We start from the raw sequence: 19,225 nt of genomic DNA, 5'->3' as shown, positions 1-19,225 counted from the left end.
CTATTTGATTTTATTTATTTATTAAAATTTTAATATGTATTTAATGAAAAATATAGACATTTATTCATTAAATACATGTTAGAACTTAAGTAAATGAATAAAATTAAAGTTTTCAAAATATTATAAAATGCCTATTATGGCATGGACCCAAAAATTTTATACAATATAGCAAAGGGTCTCTAAAAAATAAACATCAAAGGCAAGAGGGGCATATTTTATTGTCTTGGCTTCATTAGCTCATTACGTATGAAGGGGAATAGAGGGTTTTCAAACCCTAGCTGCGGCCATGGATATTGGACTACAATTTCTACTTGTCTTGGATGTTTTATAACTTGGAGACGCCACGCTTTGCTGCGATTTCCTGCCATGGACATTTTTGGACTTTGCTGGTGCGATTTGGACCCCATTTCCATAAATTTCCTTCTTCTTCCTTACTTATTCCATGGCCGTGAGCTACTAGTATTTGTTGGATGTCATTACTTGGTCAATTTTGGACATGAGTTTCTTCTTGGCATGAGTTATTGCTGATAATGCCATTTCTTTATATGGCCAACCATTGGTAGCACGAGTTCTTGTTGGATAGGTGCCATTTTGTTGGGTTTTCTCCTTTGTTTGGACAACTTCCTTTGTTGTTACTGGGCATGTTCTTCCACGTAGATTTCATTTTTGCTATTGAAATTGGAGCTATAAGTAATAAATAACTTGGAAGATCTTTTTGGAAATTCTTGCTATTTCTTGGCTAAATGGTTGTATGGCCATCATAAAATGGTTGGATGACAATGTTTTCTGTGAGTTGTTGTGGTCAGCTTGAGCTTTTGCTTGGAACTTGGTATTTATTTTTGATTTTATCATGTCTTATTCTCTGCAATTTAATGGCACTTGGAGTGATCTTTTGTTGATGTCATGACGAGATTTGTTGACTCCTGTCATGAGCTCCTTTCATGGCTAAGATTTGTTGATTTAAAGGCCTTCTTTGTTGCATTATAGAGGTAAATCTGAAGTTTTCTTGCTTTCTGGATTAAATCTAGTATAGGGTTTTATTTGAAAATAATGCTACTATTGTATATTCCTTTCTTGGGTGCCGATTTTTTTGTTGTTCTTCCTCCAGCATTAGGACCAAAAATGATCACTACCCCTTTTTGAGGTTCTATTTTAATATCTATTGGCATAGGTAATTTCACTTTCTTATTATCATAGTTCTAGAATGTTTCAATGTTTCCTTGCAACCGTATAACTTTTGCTATGGTTTGTTCATGTAATGCCCTTGCATCCTACATCTCAGATTTGAGGAAATTAAAAAATGCAAATTAGCACTATCTCTAGTTGAAAGTATCTATTTGTTTGCAATAATAACTACATTGCTTTGTCTTTGCTCCTCCCTTTCTTTATGTAATGCATGTGTTTTGTTTTTGTCATCCTCAAGTTGCTTTCCTTGCTGATTAGTAATCTCTTGCAAAGCTCTAGTAGACTCCTTGAGCATGCCCAACTTTGTGAGAACCTTATTTGTTATTTCTTTCACTTCTGCAATTTTAATTTTAAGAAAAGTTTTTTCATTTTCAAATTTCAAGTTGAGCTGCTAAATAGCCTCCATCTGTTTTTCAAGCTCTACCTGAAGCCTTTCCATATTTTTTTTTGTAGTCATCACATTCATGAGCCACCTCTTTATACAAAGATCTCTCATCATCCAAAGATATATTAAGCTCTTCATATTTAAGTTGTGCATCTCTTGCCTCTTGTGTTAGTCCACAAATTTTACTCTCTTTCTCTTCTAGAGATGATCTCAAATCCTTAATTTCAGTCTTCAAGCCTTCATTCACACATTCTATATACTTGGTCTTCTCAGTTGATAAGTGCACTTTTTTCTCCAACACTTTTACAATTTTCAAAAGATCGACCCTCTTCTCATTAAGTGACACAACCTCCTCTTGTAGGCATGATTTATCAGAAAGTAATTTATCTTCTATAGATGTCTTGTAACCTTGTCACAGATTTATCTCCCCGACTATTATGTTATTTTTGTCATTTTATGCTATGCCAATAGTGCACATTCTCTTCATCAAAATTATTTGGTATTAACAAAGGAGTCTGAGGATCATTTAATGCCAGATAATTCTTCTCTTTTTTTTGGTCCAAACCTGCTAAAACAAGAAAGTTCTGTAAGACATATATGTCATTGAAAGTGAGACTCTTATTGACCTGACATCATGTTTCAAGAACACTTTCTCTCTTATCATGTGCTTCCATGGAGTATATAGCAATTTTTATTTTGAATCAGCATTAGATTGGGTAAGCCATTTTATCTATAAAAATAATTTGGAGCTTCTATCTTTCTTGCACTTTCTTTAGCTATCTTCAACTGTAGCGTTACCCCCCACTTGTTAACAAGGCACCTATTGATATATCTACTGATACTGTTTGATGTACATGCTAATTTCATTTCTTAGTATTTTCATTTAGCCTTTATTAACTTCTTTGCCATTATGCACAACTGCATTCTCTACTTAGAGAAACTCCATAATATGTCATATTCTTTGACTGGACTCTATTAGTTTCATGTAGATTAGAGTATCTTATACAATCTATTTTAGAATGAGCTTCTATCATTTCATTCCAATTGGCTGCTTGATGTTCTTGGAAACTATTTACTTGTGACCATTCATGGTATTAAATTGGTTGGGATTTTACTTTATTATAATTCTATGGTAAGTAACATGACTGCTAATCCATTGCTAATATGATACTAAGATTATACATGAACTCTGAATAACACCCTTTGTTTTTGCTAAAACGTATTGCATCATGCTTCCTTTTATATATATATATATATATATATATATATATATATATATATATATATATATATATATATATATATATATATGTATGTTGAAGTCTCTTTTAGTTGTAACTGAATTGCTTTGCCATGTTAAAACATTTGAACAACAATCTATCCCAAACCATGTAATGTGATATTTATCTTCAACACATCCACTCTTTCCTATGGTTAATACTTGCAAAATCACAGACTACATTCCTCAATAATATTCCAAATTTACCCACTAATAAATGACAGTTGATTAATCTATGGATCAAAAATGTTTATAACAGAAACACTCATGCCTTATTGCATTAATTGTTGTATCTTTATTTAGTTTTAGTGCATATCCTGAATCTTTCCATAAAAACTTTGTTGTTTAACACCTTTTTATTTCTTGTTTGTATACTTATAAAGATCCAAATCGTTTAACCTGTAGACTAAGAATACCATATGCCCTCCATGATTTGACTGAAAGGTTTCATACCTGTAATAAATGTACGTCCTTTTAACAATCTCCTCTTCTCTTCAATCTCCTTCAATGGTTCAACTAGAAGGTCCCATACTTGTAATTTATGTATGCACCCTCAACAATCTCCCCATGTCTTTAGTCTTTGCCTCTACATGATTTGACCAAAAGGTTTCATGCTTGTAATTTATGTTTGTCCCTTCGATAGCCTCCTCAGTCCTTCATTCTTGGCCCCTACATGATTTAGTTGAAAGGCTTCAAGCGTGTAATTTATGCAAGATCCTTCAACAACCTCAAACTTCATACTTGTATCTGCACATGGAACAAGCTTATTAGCATAAACATGTTTTATTTTCAGATTTCTCTCTTGCCTTCCTGTCTTTTAACATAGTTATCTAAATAACCATGTTGTAGGAATAGTAGAGTATAGATGATAGGAAAGATTTCTATTGTTCAATTCATAGGATCTGACCCATCTCTTCTTTCATTTTGTGTAGGTTTACTCCCAGACAGAAATGTGGGCTCAACCCTTCAACATTCAGCACAACAAACATTTCATTTAGGCAATGGATGCCTTTCCTCTTATCTTCTTTTTAGTACTTTTCTATTTATACAATGTGTTTAATTCAGATATTATGTTAAGAGCTAAGAATGCTTGCAATATTTGAATGCATTTTATTTAAGTACTGTGTAAAACTTGAACACTTTGTACCTCATCAAAATAGTTTTGGATATTTCAATAAAAAATGTACTATTTTGGTACTTGTATTCTGAATAAAAAGTGATCAATTTTCTTGTTTACTGATTCATGTACTTTACTTTCTGCATTCTTTTCATTCTGTAACATTTAATCTCAACAACTAAACACACTTAGTCAACAAATAAAACACACTTATTTAATATATAACATAGAAATTTAGGAGATATGTTAAATTGGTAACAATCGTATTGATAGAACTCCTAACTTCCTCTATTTCTCCCCCTTAATTATGTTATTCGTATATGTTTATGGCCTTTTCTTATCTACTTTTGTGTATATGTCTTCACCATCTACTCCCATGTTTGCTAGTTCATTTGCCTCTTTATTCTCTTCTCAAAATATATGTTGTATTCTAATTTCGTCAAATATGTCTAATAAGGTTAGTGCATATTTGAGTTTTGAGTTGATTTTCTAGTTAAGGGTGCTTCCCTTTCTAAATGAATTTAGGATTATTTGAGAATCTCCTTCAATAATTATCTTTTATACATAGTTCTAGGCACAGATTTATTCCTTCCATTAGGCCCTTGATTTTTGCTATGTTGTTCGAGAGAATTTCCAATGGTTTAGCTCTCTAAGCTATCTATTCTCCATCATCTGAGTGAATGATATGTTGGTTCTTCACTTAGACAAGATTTTAACTACCTTTTGTAAATGCAAAGAATACCTAGGAGACAACCAAAAAACCATAATAGGTATTCTTAAAGAAAAATAATAGGGCCAACTAGTAAGATTGCTTCAATCTTCTTCCCTTTGAATTCTGCAAGATTTAGGCAAGTATACCTTGGAATTCACTATTATTCAACATATTAATCACTTCTTGATGTGAATTACATAATAACAGATAAATGCCTTATGATTCTTCTAAAATAAGGACTAGAAAGGGATTCAAGATGGAAAACTCCTCAAACCCTAATATTCCTTAAATCAAGGGCAGGCTATACTTTCAATCTTACAATAATGAAATTAAAAAATTGTGATTAATTAATTTTGTACTATATAATCCATCCAGATTCAACCAATTTAAAAATGATCAGTGCCTTGGCCATTGGGCTATTACTTAAAGAATTTTGACACATAATACTAGATCTATCTCATCACTTTGTGAAAAGGAGAACAATACTCAATCTAAAATCTCATTATTATCATGATCTTTAGAAAACTTTCAATACTCCCAAATTCATATGAAGCATTTACATATTCCATTAGATTATCTAAAAAACATGGACTAAGATATAATTTGAAGTTAATTATAACTAAAATTTAGTAGACATTATCATCAAATTCCATAAAATAAAAAGCCACACAAGAAGACAAGATCTAGATTGGGTAACCAGACTGTAAATACTTTTGTATTATCTTCTTTAAAAATATAAAACTCAGTGTCAACTTTAATGAGAAAATAAAACTCAAAACTGATTCAGCCATCTAACTTTGTATTTCCATCAATGGCATCTCTAAAATGGTACAATTATATAGCTATGGATTGATTCTAAAAAATGAAAGTGTATTTTCATTCAAAAATGAAAAGTCAGACCCTTCCTCTAGTCTTAGAAACTCATTTATATAAGATGAGTTGCAACAGGCTTTAGGCACAAAGGGAGAAGGATATTTGTTCTAAACAAAACAAAGTTACAAATAAGACAAAGTGTAATTATCATCAACCCACAGGATGGCTGACTTAAGCACAGGTGGCATTTTTCATTTTATTTAAAAGTAGTTTCATGATTTGTTATATAGGCATACCCATAGTGGATGAATCACAAAAGTAAGGTATCATGTTATGATAACCACTCTAGTTGTTTCTGCCTTGTGGTGGGGCAGGGGCCTCTTCAATTTTCTCTTTTTCCTACTCAACAATAGCCTCTTGTTTTTCTTCTTATATTATTTCTCCTAAAGGTAGTGGGGCCAATTTTTCTGCTTCCTCGATTGTTATAAGATCTTTTTCAACTAATTGTTTCTCTTCTTCAGTTGTGTCCATGCCCTATGATTTGTCATCTGCTACCAACTATGAAGATTCTTATATTAAGGTATATTTGTTTGCCCATTCATTATAAATTGAGTCATCGGGCCAATTAAAATTAACTATTTCTTTCTCCTTATCCACGATGCTCTTTCCCACCTTCTTTAGTTCTTCAAACTCAAGCCAAAAAGAATCAAATAATATTTGGACATTTACTATTTTCTCAACTATTCTAGCAAACCAAATATTATCCTCCTTGTTTATAATGTCATTCATCTATGAACTGATAATCTCTTTTATTTTTATTTCCCCACATTTCTTTTGATTTGAAATTAATTGGGTTGCTTAAAACATTGGGAAAAAGATCAAAACTTTTACTTACATATCTGGAAAAACATGCATTCATCTTTCTATGAAATATATTCCTTTTTGCATCAAAATCCAACAGGTCAGTGATATGATCATAGGTTTTTTCAATCAATGTATATGTGTCAATTTTATCAATGATATTGATACACCAATTAGTTAGCTCATGTTCCCTACTGATCCATTTGTCTAGAATTGATCTTAAATTAAGTTCATTCTTTTTAAATTGAACCCACATATCTATGAGTTTAGACATTTCAAAATGAAACATGGGCCAGTTAACGCAGTCAATCAAAAACATAATAGCATAGCTGATTTTATCTTCATATTTCTGTAATGCTTCCACTTGGGCAGCCCTGAGTTTAGCTTTTTCTTCTTCCAACTCATCCTTGATATTATATTCCTGATGCTAAGGGTTGTCTAGAATATCAATAATAGGTCTAGTAGGAGGAAGTGGAGCAAGGGATGTTGTAATCATTTCTTGACTTGGTTCTTCCACCATCTTTCTTTTTCCTTGTTGCTTTTCCAAGTTGGCAATAATTCTTTCCCTTTCACTGATTTCCTCCCTCTTTCATCATAGGCTTCAAAAACCTTTTCAAATCTAGTATTTAAATCTGTCTATCTTTCTTGGCTACATTCACATTGAAATCAGCCACTTCTTCACTCATCAGAGCTGATTGTTCACTGTCAAATTCTGACACTCTGTGTACCATCAACCTCCCTGTATATTTTGAATCTAAAATTTCTTGGAGTCTAGATTCACTTCTTTTTTGAATTGACCATATCACTAATGCTTGGTGGTCTCCATTTTATTTCACTCCTTTATGAGCCTCCTTGGCCTCTTCTTCTATTTTGAATCTTGTTTCTTTTTCCTTTCTTATGGCATCAAAAAGCAAGATATAAGCAAGATATAATCTTCAACAATTGTCTTCCAGCCTCTGGAGTTATACAGTCAAAATTTTACACTAACTCTTCCTTAACTTCCTCTTCTATTGCAAGATCCTTTCTATTAGGTTATTTTACTTTCAATTTCTTGCATTTTTCCTTAAAATTTGAAATATTAGCTCTCCATAAGAATTGAATAAATGCCCTAGATTTAACAAAATAATCATCAGAAATAAAAAAATTTAGGGGCTTCTTGACAAGATCCATTTCCCTTCCCTTGAAATTCTCAATTGTGAGGTCTAGAACTAGCATTGGGACTCTCATGCCATTCCTTCCTCTAATTCTAAAATTATTATTAAAACATCATCTTGGCCTCCCATCTATCTCAATTGCTCCCTTAGTGTATTTTCACTATCAAAATGCATAGGAGTCTGGGAAGGTGAATACTCCTCAACCCTTGATGAAGTCAGCACTTCTAACTTATGTCTTTTTGTAGATGGCTCTGAGGGAGGTCTTTCAGAGTATTGCCTCTTGTATATTGACACAAGATGTGCATCTAATTTTCTAGCCACAGTATATCCAATTCTTCTTCAGAGGGTGTATTATCTTGGATTTATGATAGATTTTCTTGCAAGCTTCTTATCCACCTCCTTTGCATGATCTGGATATGTACTTATTAAAACTTCCTTTTTCTCATTCAAAATTTGCATAATCTCAACAAAATATGACATCAATTTATTCATTTTTTCACCCCACAATTTTATATCCCTTAGTGGATCATAACTTATATCTAGGGCATTTATAAACTCCATAACTTTGCTGAAGACATGCCACTTTTATTTCTTAACCTCTTTCTCATGCAAGGAGAATTCATTCCTTATGGCATCCTCAAGGTAATAAAAAATATGGCTATAGGTCTTGGCCTTAGTACTTTCTCTAAACATTTCATAGAACCCCTCAAGATCTACAAACCTAGGTTATGACTGTGTCATTTGATATTTATCCAAAAAAAATTGTAAGGTGCTTCCAACCACCTTTTGTTATTGTGAATTGGTGGGCCACTGTAAAATTGGGGAAATTGTTCCTCTTGACCTTCCCACCAACTCTCTTTCCTCAAGTCCCACAACTTTCCATAAGAACTCAACAACACCTACCTTTAGAGGAACTTGATAGGGTAAAACATGTCGGTTTCCTTGAAAACCATAAACTCTAAAAATGGTAGAAATAGGGTAAGGGATAATGTCTCCCCAATTTTGGCTTAACTTAAATGTTGTGGCATGCTTCTTTAGCCTGATTAACTTCAACAAGGGTTTAGGAATCTGAGGGTTGTCCTCAACTAACACTGCCCTCATTTTTTATGAAAAATATCTATCAAATCTATAAAAAAAAATTGGCATCTGTCACCTCCCAAGTCATATCAGCACTCCATAGTTGTATTGACATTTTTCTCCCTCTCATTCCTTTTCCAACTTCAAAGCAGTCCACTATGGATCTCCTCAGCCATAAAATAAGAAAAATAAAAAATTGAGCTCATTCCATATTGTAAAATTTGGGCTATCATATACATTAAAGGCATTGGAATATACTCCTGCTCATTTATACCAAAACATTTACACATAGAGACTTACAATGCATATTCCCTAGGGTTGAAATACTTTTTTAATAGAGGTTCAGTGGTAGACAATGTAAAAAGTGTCAAATTCCCCACCTTGGTAAAATGCTCTCGAAGAGGCCCACTCCAGAAGTATACCCTCTATGCATCATAATTTCTCTGCAACTTCTTGAATGCAATCTCCTTGTGCAAGATAATGTTAGGGTTTAACATGAATACTTCCCTAATTACCTATGATGTCACCTTAAAAAGGCCAACTCTAGAGTGATTTTGTACCAGTCGTAACATGGGGTCATATCTCCTAGTGTATGCCTAAAATGTGAGCACACTTCTATGAGTCATTATATCCAAGATTTCTCAAAAATGAGGTCTTGGATGGTGGCTCATAGCTCTTTATTCATGGAGTGCAAGGGTTTGTAATGGAGGCCCTTAGTTTGACCTGGTTTGTGCCCATGCAAGTACACCATAAAATGAGAGATTCAAAAATATAAATATAAATGCAAATGTAGATGCAAGCTAATCTATATGATAGCAATGCAAAACAATGCAAGATCTAATCTATCAATACAATATCTAATTTATGAAAGCAAGATATAATCTATGAAAGAAAGATGTAAGATAATATGAAAATGAAAAGATGGATCATGATGATCGAAGCCATGGATGCATGAGACAAGAAGACAAGAAGATAGAATTTCTCCACAAAAAGCTTTACTATTCAAACTCCTTCAAAAATTGCTCTCCAAACCTGTAGCCTAACAATAGCTTAGAGAGAGAGAGAGAGAGAGAGAGAGAGAGAGAGAGAGAGAGAGAGAGAGAGAGAGTGTGTGTGTGTGTGTGTGTGTGTGTGTGTGTGAAATGAGGAGAGGGCTCTCCCTGATAAAGAAGATTGGATGATCAAGATTAAGAGGCAAAAAGATTTAATCAAGGGTAGAGAAAGAATGATCCATGTGAAATAAAGATCCACCAATGAGAAAATAGGAAAATAATTAAATGGAATCCCACTTAGAAATATGTGCATTTAAGTGTAGAGGAATTTTTAATTTTTAATTATTTTATTTTCTCTTTAAGTGGGGATTTATTTAATTAAAAGGAAGCAAGTTCTTTAATTAAATATGAAATATTTAATTAATTAAAAGAGGGGTTTTTCTCTTAATTAATTAAATATGGATGAATTATTTTATTAAAAGAGAGGTTTTCTTTTAATTAAATGGGGACTTATTTTATTCAATTAGAAGGGATATTTTCTTTTAATTAAATAAGACTTAGGATAATCAACTTGAAAATGAAATAATCAAAGTTGATCAAGGAAATTGATTTGAATTGATTTAATAAAATATTGCAAACCATTGATTCAGGAAATTGATAAATTGAACAATGGGGCCCCATAGTTTGGGTGACCATTTTAGGGTGCATACATTTTCCCCTCTTTGACTAATGTGTGATCAATTCGGAAAAACATGTAGTCAAAGAACGAAATTGAAGTGTGAGGTTGATTCAGGATCACAAAGCAATCGATTGGGGAACACATTAGGACAAAGAACACAAATAAATTTTGAATTGAAAAAAAGTCAAGGATAAAATTGATAGAACTTAATCAAGTATTGAAGTTTGACAAGTACTGCCCCCTCATGATTGAAACTGAAATGAGATAGAGGAGAAACACCAAATTGATAAATTTTATCAAATCAAATCAAAGATAAAGTTCTTGATGTAAGATGAAAGATATAAGAATCATAGGATTAAGGTAGATCATCAAGCATGAAATATTATGCCCAAAAGTTGAATTAGAAGAAAAGAAGTGGGGTGAAAGTGAATGGAAGGTAGAAATTTGGAAGATATAGAAAGAAACAGAAAGAAGAATATAAAATTTTCCATAAGAAATAGAATGCCCCAAATCAATCAACTATTTAAGATAGAAATTTCAATTGAGATCACAAAAGAAGATAAGGAAATGAAGATCAAAACATGACCACAATTGATTAAAAGTCCATAATAAAGATGAAGGAATACCCTATCAAACTCATTATACAGCCTAAAAAATAAAAACTAATATGAAGCCTAACAATGCAAGCTACATGAAAATGCAAAGGTGTACTTGCAATAGAACAACTGTAACATAGGATTTTATGTTCATCATTCATTAGAGAATGTTAAAGAACTTATTTTCATCAATGTGCCATTATTAACGAACATAAAAAAATCACGCAATCATCACTAGTCACAAGCGTAACTATGAAATTATGAATGTGATTTATATTGGATTGGAATGTGGAAAGATTCTAACATAAGCCATTAGACAAACAAAAATTCAGAATATGAACACTTTAACGAAGACAAAACCACCCAGCCCAACCACTAAGCTAGTCAAAACAAAAAAAATAGAGCCACCACCATCTTAATTGTCTACTACTCCTTGAACCATTGTGTTGCTTCCTCACGAGTGAAAGTTGGAGTTGAGTGGTCATCCATCACCGAATTCCCTCGTCTCCCTCAACAATGATTTCTACTACCCTCCCCCTCTTTGACTAGCAAAGAGGCATCAACCCAAACTCCTTTTGATGTGGATGTACCCTCCTTAAGGTGGCATTTCTTTGCAATTTGGTAGCGAATTTGTTGTCTAGGAGTGAGCATGCTATTCCTTGGTGTGGCCTTCATAAAGCCTCATTCATGCTCCTTTGGTGTCCAAATGTGCTTGGTCATGAATTCCACTATAATTTTCCACCCCTATTCTACTTTGGGGATATGAATGCCTTGTGGATTTGAGGAAAGCCACACCACTAGTAGTTGAATAGAAGAGTCCCCTCCACCAATTAGACTCCAAGGCTCAATACCCATCTCAATTACAACACCTAGAATAGCTCTCTCAATTATGTCCTATAGCCCCAGAAGCCACTTCCTTTCTACATATGCATCCGCAACTTGACAGACCTCTTCTTTTGATTCCCCCATCATCAATGTGAGTGCAACAAACAACAATGCCACATCCAAATTTGATATCCTCTTCTAGAATGCCTCCAGATATTCTAGCCCTAGCATCTGTTGTATGCCCTTAAAAAGGTCGAGTTGTCAAAAATAAAAATATGTCTAAGATACCATGTAGAAATCTAGCCTTCTTAGGTCTGTATCTAAAAATCAAAGTTGAAAGCGAAGTTTGCCTCCATTTCTATCTCAGTGCAAAACAAATGAACTCGACCTGCGTTCAACCTAAATATATTTGCCTTAGAACTCTTTGGAACAAAGTACCAAAGCAAACCAACACTCCATTTGACACGCATGAGGGATACATCAATAGCTTGGAATCTCTTCTTACCATGTCATGATTTATGTCATTGATAGTTAGACTCATGATGCCTTTCCCTTAAAACCTCCAGTTTTAATTATCATGAATGAAATGTTATGTCTAATGGCCGAACAATAGTGCTCTCTTTATTCAAATCTAAGGTGATGAAAGTCCTCAAAGATTTCATATTGTGGACCCAATGTTGAATTGGCACCTAAATTGGCTAGCAAATTTTCCACTCTATTCACTTTCCAAAATAAATTTGAAACAAAAAATCATTGAAATCCAAAAGAAATTCCTTGATTTGTTGTATACTTTGATCTAGGTGCCATACCTCCATATTTCATCTCTTAATGCCATTTATGATGATCTTTGAGTCAGTTTTTAGGTGTATTCATTTACATCATATTTTTTCTCCTGAGCCCAGAGCCTCCTTGGCTGTAGAACATTCTACAGTATTATTTGTTCCATCTTGCAAGTGTTTGGCTGCAAAAATGAGTATGTTACCCTTATGGTCTCTTGCCATGCACCTACACCCTGAAACACTTGGGTTTCCCTAGGCCACCCCATTAAAGTTAATTTTAATCCAACCATCCTCTGGAGGTGTCCATAATGTCTTTTCCCTCTTCAAAGTTGGATTAACCCTAGCAAGACCATGAACAAGTTGATATTTAATAGATGGGAAATCAAATTGTATATAAGCATCATGCATAGTATAAACTAAGTGTTGGGCACTACATGCTGACAATGCTGGGGATATTAATTCTGCTATCATCCTCTAAAGCTTCTATCCAAACCTTGGCCAATCTTCTTCCTTGTCTTGGGAAATCCTTCTATTCCTCTCTTTCCAAAGCTCCCACAAGGTTGTAGATGGAATGATCCTCCATTTTGACCTAAACAGTTGTTTATTCTTCTTTGTTGGCCAAGCTTCTAGCCAACCTTGTAAAGTGGATGTTAGTGGACTTGCCCATCCAAGTTTAGATTTTGTCATATCCCATGCCTTTTATGCAAAATTGCAATGGATTAGAAGATGATTTATAGTTTCTTCCTCATTTTTACACAGGGGGCATCTAAAAGGACCCTAGAAACCTATTTTTTGCAATCTCTCTCCAAAGAGAATCTTTCCATTGCCTGACAACCATGTGAAGGCTCCTGCCTTGGGAAGGCATGACACTGTCCTAGCATAATTTTTTTTCCCATGCAATTTGATTGTGAATGCCTTCAAGGATATGATATCCTAATTTGACTATATATTTACCATTCTTGGAGCTGCTCCAAATCAGCTGGTCTCTATTTTTGGAAGAAACTAATATTCTTTCCTTGAAAACCTGTTGCCAACTTAGTTTGTATATTTGATTAAGATTTAACTCAAATGACTCTTTTCACTATCCTTGTGTTACTTTTCCATTGACCAGAATCTCAATCAAATCTTTAACTTTGTGCCCCTAATGTTGCCTAGTAATTTCAACCAGTTGCTCTGAGACTCTTGACTTGTCTAATTGGAAACCCTCCATCCCAGGAGCCCCTCTAGAAATCTGCCTGCTTCCTATCCCCAATTTTCCATGTCAAGTGGTATGTGATTATATATCTACACTCCAAAAGGAAGTTCCACACAGCCAAGCCCTAGGGTGGATCTACCACTATCAAAATATGATAATCCTCCATGTTGTCAAGATATTTTTCTTAGAGAAGATTAACCTATATTTGGCTACCTGCACTAAAGATCTACCAGACTAATTTATCTCCAAGAGCCAATTTGAGGAAAGACCAAACACTGATCCTTGCATCCCCCTCCTCTTGGTTGGCAAACTTTTGACCAAACCACAAGATGGACCTTCTCACCTTCCTTAGCCCCATTCCAAAGGAATTTTCTCATACTATGTGCAATTGAATGAATGATTTTCTTTGTGATTTTAAAGTAAGCCTTAGAGTAGATCGACAAGGCCGATATGGCTGCTCTTAACATAGTAATTCTTCCTGCCAAAATTAACAACTGTCTCTTCAAACTCTCCATTCTTTTCTTGCAATCTTCAATCAACTTGTCTCATATGTCTCCTTTACCTGTCCTACCAAAGAGAGGCGTGCCTAAAAATCTCCTTAGAAGTGTGCCAATTCTTACTCCAAAAAAAATTGCAATTTCCCTCTGGGACCCCACTTCAATATTGAAAAGAAAAATTTATAATTTCTCCCAATTGACAGATTCCCCTAAGCCCTTACTATATTTGGTCAAGACCTATTGCATACATTTTCCCTCCACCATCAAGGCATCCCCAAAGAAAAAAGTGTCATCAACAAACTGAGAGTGGGTGGAGGCCTTAATTTATTGAGTAATCAGAATGCCTTTCCATGATCCTTGGGCCCTCTTTCTGGAAATAGATCTACCCAGGGCTTTCTCCAAGATAATAAACAAGAATGGAGACAATGGATCTCCTTGACAAATTCCTCTGCTGGTACTAAAGAACCCCTAAGGGCTACCACTCACTAACACTAAAGCTCTAAAATCCGAGATCATGCTCTTGATCCATTTCAACCAATCTTTATCAAAACCAAACCTCCTTAAGACTTCCATAAGAAAAGCCCCTGTCAACCCTATCATAAGCTTTCTGAATATCTAGTTTGAGCATCATTTTCCTTTCCTTACTTTTCCTAGTAGAATGAATTGCCTAATGAGCAACAATAATGTTGTCTTCAATGCTTCTATTTAGGGTGAAATCACTTTGCTCCAGGGAAATGACAAAATCTAAAAACAACTTTCAACCTATTTGCAGCAATTTTTGTAAAAAAATAATAAACTATGTTACAAAGAGAAATAGGCCAAAATTCCTCATACCTAGATGGATGAGCTTTCTTTGGGATGAGAGAAATCAACGTATTGTTGAAATATTTCAAAATAAAACCTATACTTCTTGACTCTTCCATGACTTCTAGTAATTTGTCGTTCAGAATCTCCCAAAATTTTTGATAGAAGAAGGCTTGGAAACTATTTGATCCAAGAGCCTTCTCACCACCAAGCCCAAACACCACAGCTTTCAATTTGTTCATCTTAATTGGTTCCAAAAGAATTTTATTGTTTTCTTCTGAAATTGTGTATGGGATTACACCCAAAATCCTCTCCTACACTCTGCTCCTATCCATCTAATCCTCCCTCCATAGATCCTCAAAAAAGACAACAACCTCCTTGTCAATGTTGTCAATATACTCCATAAGCACTCCTTATTGATTTTCTATGGATAGAATATGGTTGACACATTGTTTGGTCTTCACTATGAAAATACATAGTGTTTCTATCCCCAACTTTAAGCTAATTCTCCCTTGACTTTTGCTTGAAGCAGATTTCCTCCCTTTTTAACACTTCTTGGTAATTACCCAATAAATCTTGCTTCATTTTGAAGTCAACATCATCCATCCCTGCACTCAAAAATTTTCTATTTAAAATTGCAAGGTCAGCCCCAATACCTACCCTCACCTAAAAGATATTTCTAAAATGTGTCTTATTCCATTCCTTGAGCACGGCCTTAAGATGTCTAAGCTTGGAGAAAAATTGAAAGTCCACGTTTGCTTCAATAGGTGGGGCATTGGCCCACCAACTAAGTACTTTATCAAAGAAACCTTCCCCTCTGAACCACATCAATTCAAATTTGAATGGACACCTAATTGATATAACATCATTCTATACCACCATTGAGACCTAATAATGGTCAAAGCCTAAAAATTCTAGAATTCTTCCTTGCAAGACAACACATAACATCTACCATTCTCCTGATAGGAAGATTCTATCTAATCTTTCTACAATATGAGATAAACCCTTCCTTTTATTTGCCCATGTAAAATGACTTCCTTTTGTAGTTACTTCCTAGAGCATATTTTTTTGTATGAGGAGATGAAATTCTTTCTATACATAACCCAAAGAGTGAGCTCCTCCCATTTTATCTACCAAAGTCAAAGTGGCATTGAAATCACCTATCACCGTAGGCTCATTTCCCAGAGAGGCAAAGAAAGCAAAAATCTTCCTCCAAACAACGTTTAACTCCTCCGATTTAGTGGGCCCATACACATTGATCAAAACCTTTGATAAGTTAATAGTTAGTGAAGAGAATCTAAAAGCTTGCCAGAATCTTGCCTTCACCACAAGATCTCCCTTAAGGATTCTTGTATTCCAGAGTATACCCAATCCACTAGAAGCACTGATCACCTCGACAAAGAAACCTAACCATTTTTGTCTAACCCCAAAAACCTTTATTTCCTCCTCTAATTCCATCTTTGTTTCATATATGCATACAATATATGCTTTTACTTGATCAAGGGATTGCTTGATCAAGCATCTTTTGTTAGGCACATCGCAGCCCCTGATATTCCACATAAGGAATTTTATGGTTACCTACAAGAGACAATATCCCTCCCAGATCTCAAGCGGGTTTGATCTCACATATTTCCTACATTTGCTAATAATTCCAAATTGTTTTTCCTACCTTTTTCTTCTATGATCCTCCTGACAACTTTTTAACCTTAATTGATTTAGTCTTTGACATGGTGCATAGCTCTAAATTCCCTAGGCCTTCCTCTTCTTTCGAATCACCATCTCCCAGCCATTCCTCAATCTCAGGGATTCCTCCAAGATAGGAAACCACTATTTTAGTGGGTGAGGAGAGAGTCTTAACCCCATCATCAACCTTGTTAATCTTCAACTCCTTAGAAATATTATGCAAAGAGGTAAGGGCAAGCCCATGCCCCCCTTCCTATTCACCCAAATCCGCTGGTTCTTCCATCCTATTCTCCATTACCTTCAAAAAATCCTCCTGAGTAGCCTTCAAAATGGACTCCCTATTGACACCTTTCCCATCCAAAATAGTGTTATTTGTACCTAGACATTCAGGTTCCACCATATCCTTGTTGATAACACCTTCCTCTACCATTGGCCAAACTGGTTCAAGATCCATGCCAAGGTCCAAGCGAGTCTCTATTGACACTTCATCTTGGATAGGTTCCTCTCCTATTGTTCGTAAAGGGCTAGGGTCCATGCTTAACTCTAGAGGCCCTCTCTCCACTCATTCCTTACCTTTCTTATTGGTGTTACATTCTTCCTCTGAGTGTCCCCAAATCTTGTAGTGTCTGCACCGATTGATGGCTTCCTTGATCTCTATCTCCTGCCACAAATAACCCTCAATCATTTTGATCTTAATAACATGAGGGAGCAAAGGATGAGGTCTCCACATAATATAAATCCTATCATACTGGCTAAAGTCTTTCTATTTAATGACTTCATTCGGTTTGATGAAAGATCCCAATCTATCCCCTATCAATTTGAAAATGTCCTTGTTCTAATATTCATGAGGAAGATTGTACAACCTAATTGAGATTGGTACTTCCTCCACCTTAGCTTATTTAAGATTGAAGTTAAAACCCAATATTTAATCAAGAAGCCCACTCCTTCCATCAAAAAAGGTATGTTAAACATAACCCTAGTTTTCTCCTACTTGGATTCTATAATGATTAAAAAGAATCTATTAGTTAGGGTTTTGATCATCATTTGTGGTCCCTAGGTATCTATGATCCATTGTTCCATCTTGGCCAAGGGTAGCCATCCCCCCCACTTCATAAAGAAAGCCGTTTCTCTTAATAGAGATACTGTGGTTTTCCTTTCCTCATAATCAATTTGAATGTTGATCGCCTTATTGTTTACTATCTCTAGGGTGTCCTTTGTTAAATAAACTGCTTTTGGCTGCCTGTTGACATCCATTCTAATCTATCTCCCTATGTCTCCTACCATCCTAGCCTTGGGAGGAAAAACTTCCCTTTGATGGATGGGACCCTCGTTTATGTGCCTTTGATTATCTCTTCAGATCTCCCTATGCCCTCCACATTTTTCAAACTGAAACTTAGGTGGTCTTTATGGAAACCTGAACCCATTTCATTGATCTCTATCCTGCTACAACCGATGCCCTCTACTAACATCTTGGAACCCTAGTTTCCACTACCTCTCCACCATTGAGAAGAGTGTATCTTGTTAGAAGGGTTTCTATAGTCATATTTAGTTTTGAGAACTAATGTTTATAAAGACCCACGTTCTTTACTAGGTTTTTATATTTTTTGTCGCAAGGAATCTGCCACCCCTCTTCCAGATTGGTCTTTTTTCATGGTTTCCATGGAATTTGGGAAGGTCATGCCAGATTACCTTCTTATTTATACCATTTATCATGCTTGTTGGGTGATTTTTGATGCACTGGTCACCTTCCTTTTTCCATGGTCTAGCGAGTTCCCTTCCTTTATATTTTTGAAGTTTTCCAAGAATGTCAAAGCTATTTGGGTAATGAAAGGGTTGAATAGCCTCCTTCTTTGTTTCCACTTTGGATCTATGGTAATGGTTTTGGGCTTTGTATTGAGGCCAATTGAGATTATCCTTTTTGGGAGCACAACATATTTGGGGAGGTTTGAAGCTACGGATTTCAAAGTTTCCTTTCTACTCTAATTTTGGTTAGAAATGATTTAGAATAACTAGGGGGGGTGAATTAGTTATTCAGGGTCCAACATGTCCAATTCAAAGTTTTCACCAAGTATAGTAAACTCATCCAACCATTCATTCACCCAAAGTTTAACATTCCTATTCAACAAGTTATTGTAAATCAACATGCAAGTATAACACATAAAAGATCAACACATAACACAATGATTAACGTGGAAACCCAATTTCAAAAAAACCACCAGTAACATGCTACTCAATTCTCACTCTTCTGAAGTGATGCCTTGTGAAAGGTCTGCCCTATTAAAGGCTTACAACACACTATTAAATGTGACCTGGTTAAAGGATTTAACCATGTTGTTAGAAGTGGGCCTGGTTAAAGGACTTTAGAACATTCACTTGGAATGCCACCTTGTTAACGGATTTACAAATGGCTATTAAACCAACCTAAGTCCATAGGATTTTCCTTTTACCTTAACTAATACAATTGCTAGAGAGTAACAATAAGGGTTTTAGACCTAATTATAGAATACAACTCAACTTGTAGATCTTATATCACTTTTCAACTCATATCATTGCCTGGTTTTCAATCTCTGTAACATTGATAGCTTGCCCTCC

At 34.9% G+C, this 19,225-nt stretch overlaps 1 long non-coding RNA gene across 1 annotated transcript; it reads left to right on the top strand.

Annotated features, from left to right (window-relative positions):
- Nucleotides 1-241: 241 nt before the first annotated feature.
- Nucleotides 242-4,085, top strand: LOC149554286 (uncharacterized). Its single transcript, XR_016353443.1, has 2 exons — nucleotides 242-389; nucleotides 3,782-4,085. It is a non-coding gene; the product is annotated as an uncharacterized LOC149554286 (long non-coding RNA).
- The last annotated feature ends 15,140 nt before the right edge of the window (nucleotides 4,086-19,225 follow it).

The sequence above is a fragment of the Cupressus sempervirens genome, chromosome 6 (assembly GCF_028749045.1).
Source record: "Cupressus sempervirens isolate cs-2001-9-10 chromosome 6, ASM2874904v1, whole genome shotgun sequence".
NCBI lineage: Eukaryota > Viridiplantae > Streptophyta > Pinopsida > Cupressales > Cupressaceae > Cupressus > Cupressus sempervirens.
The sequence above is the reverse complement of the archived record's forward strand: the minus strand, read 5'-3'. Positions and strand labels throughout refer to the sequence as shown.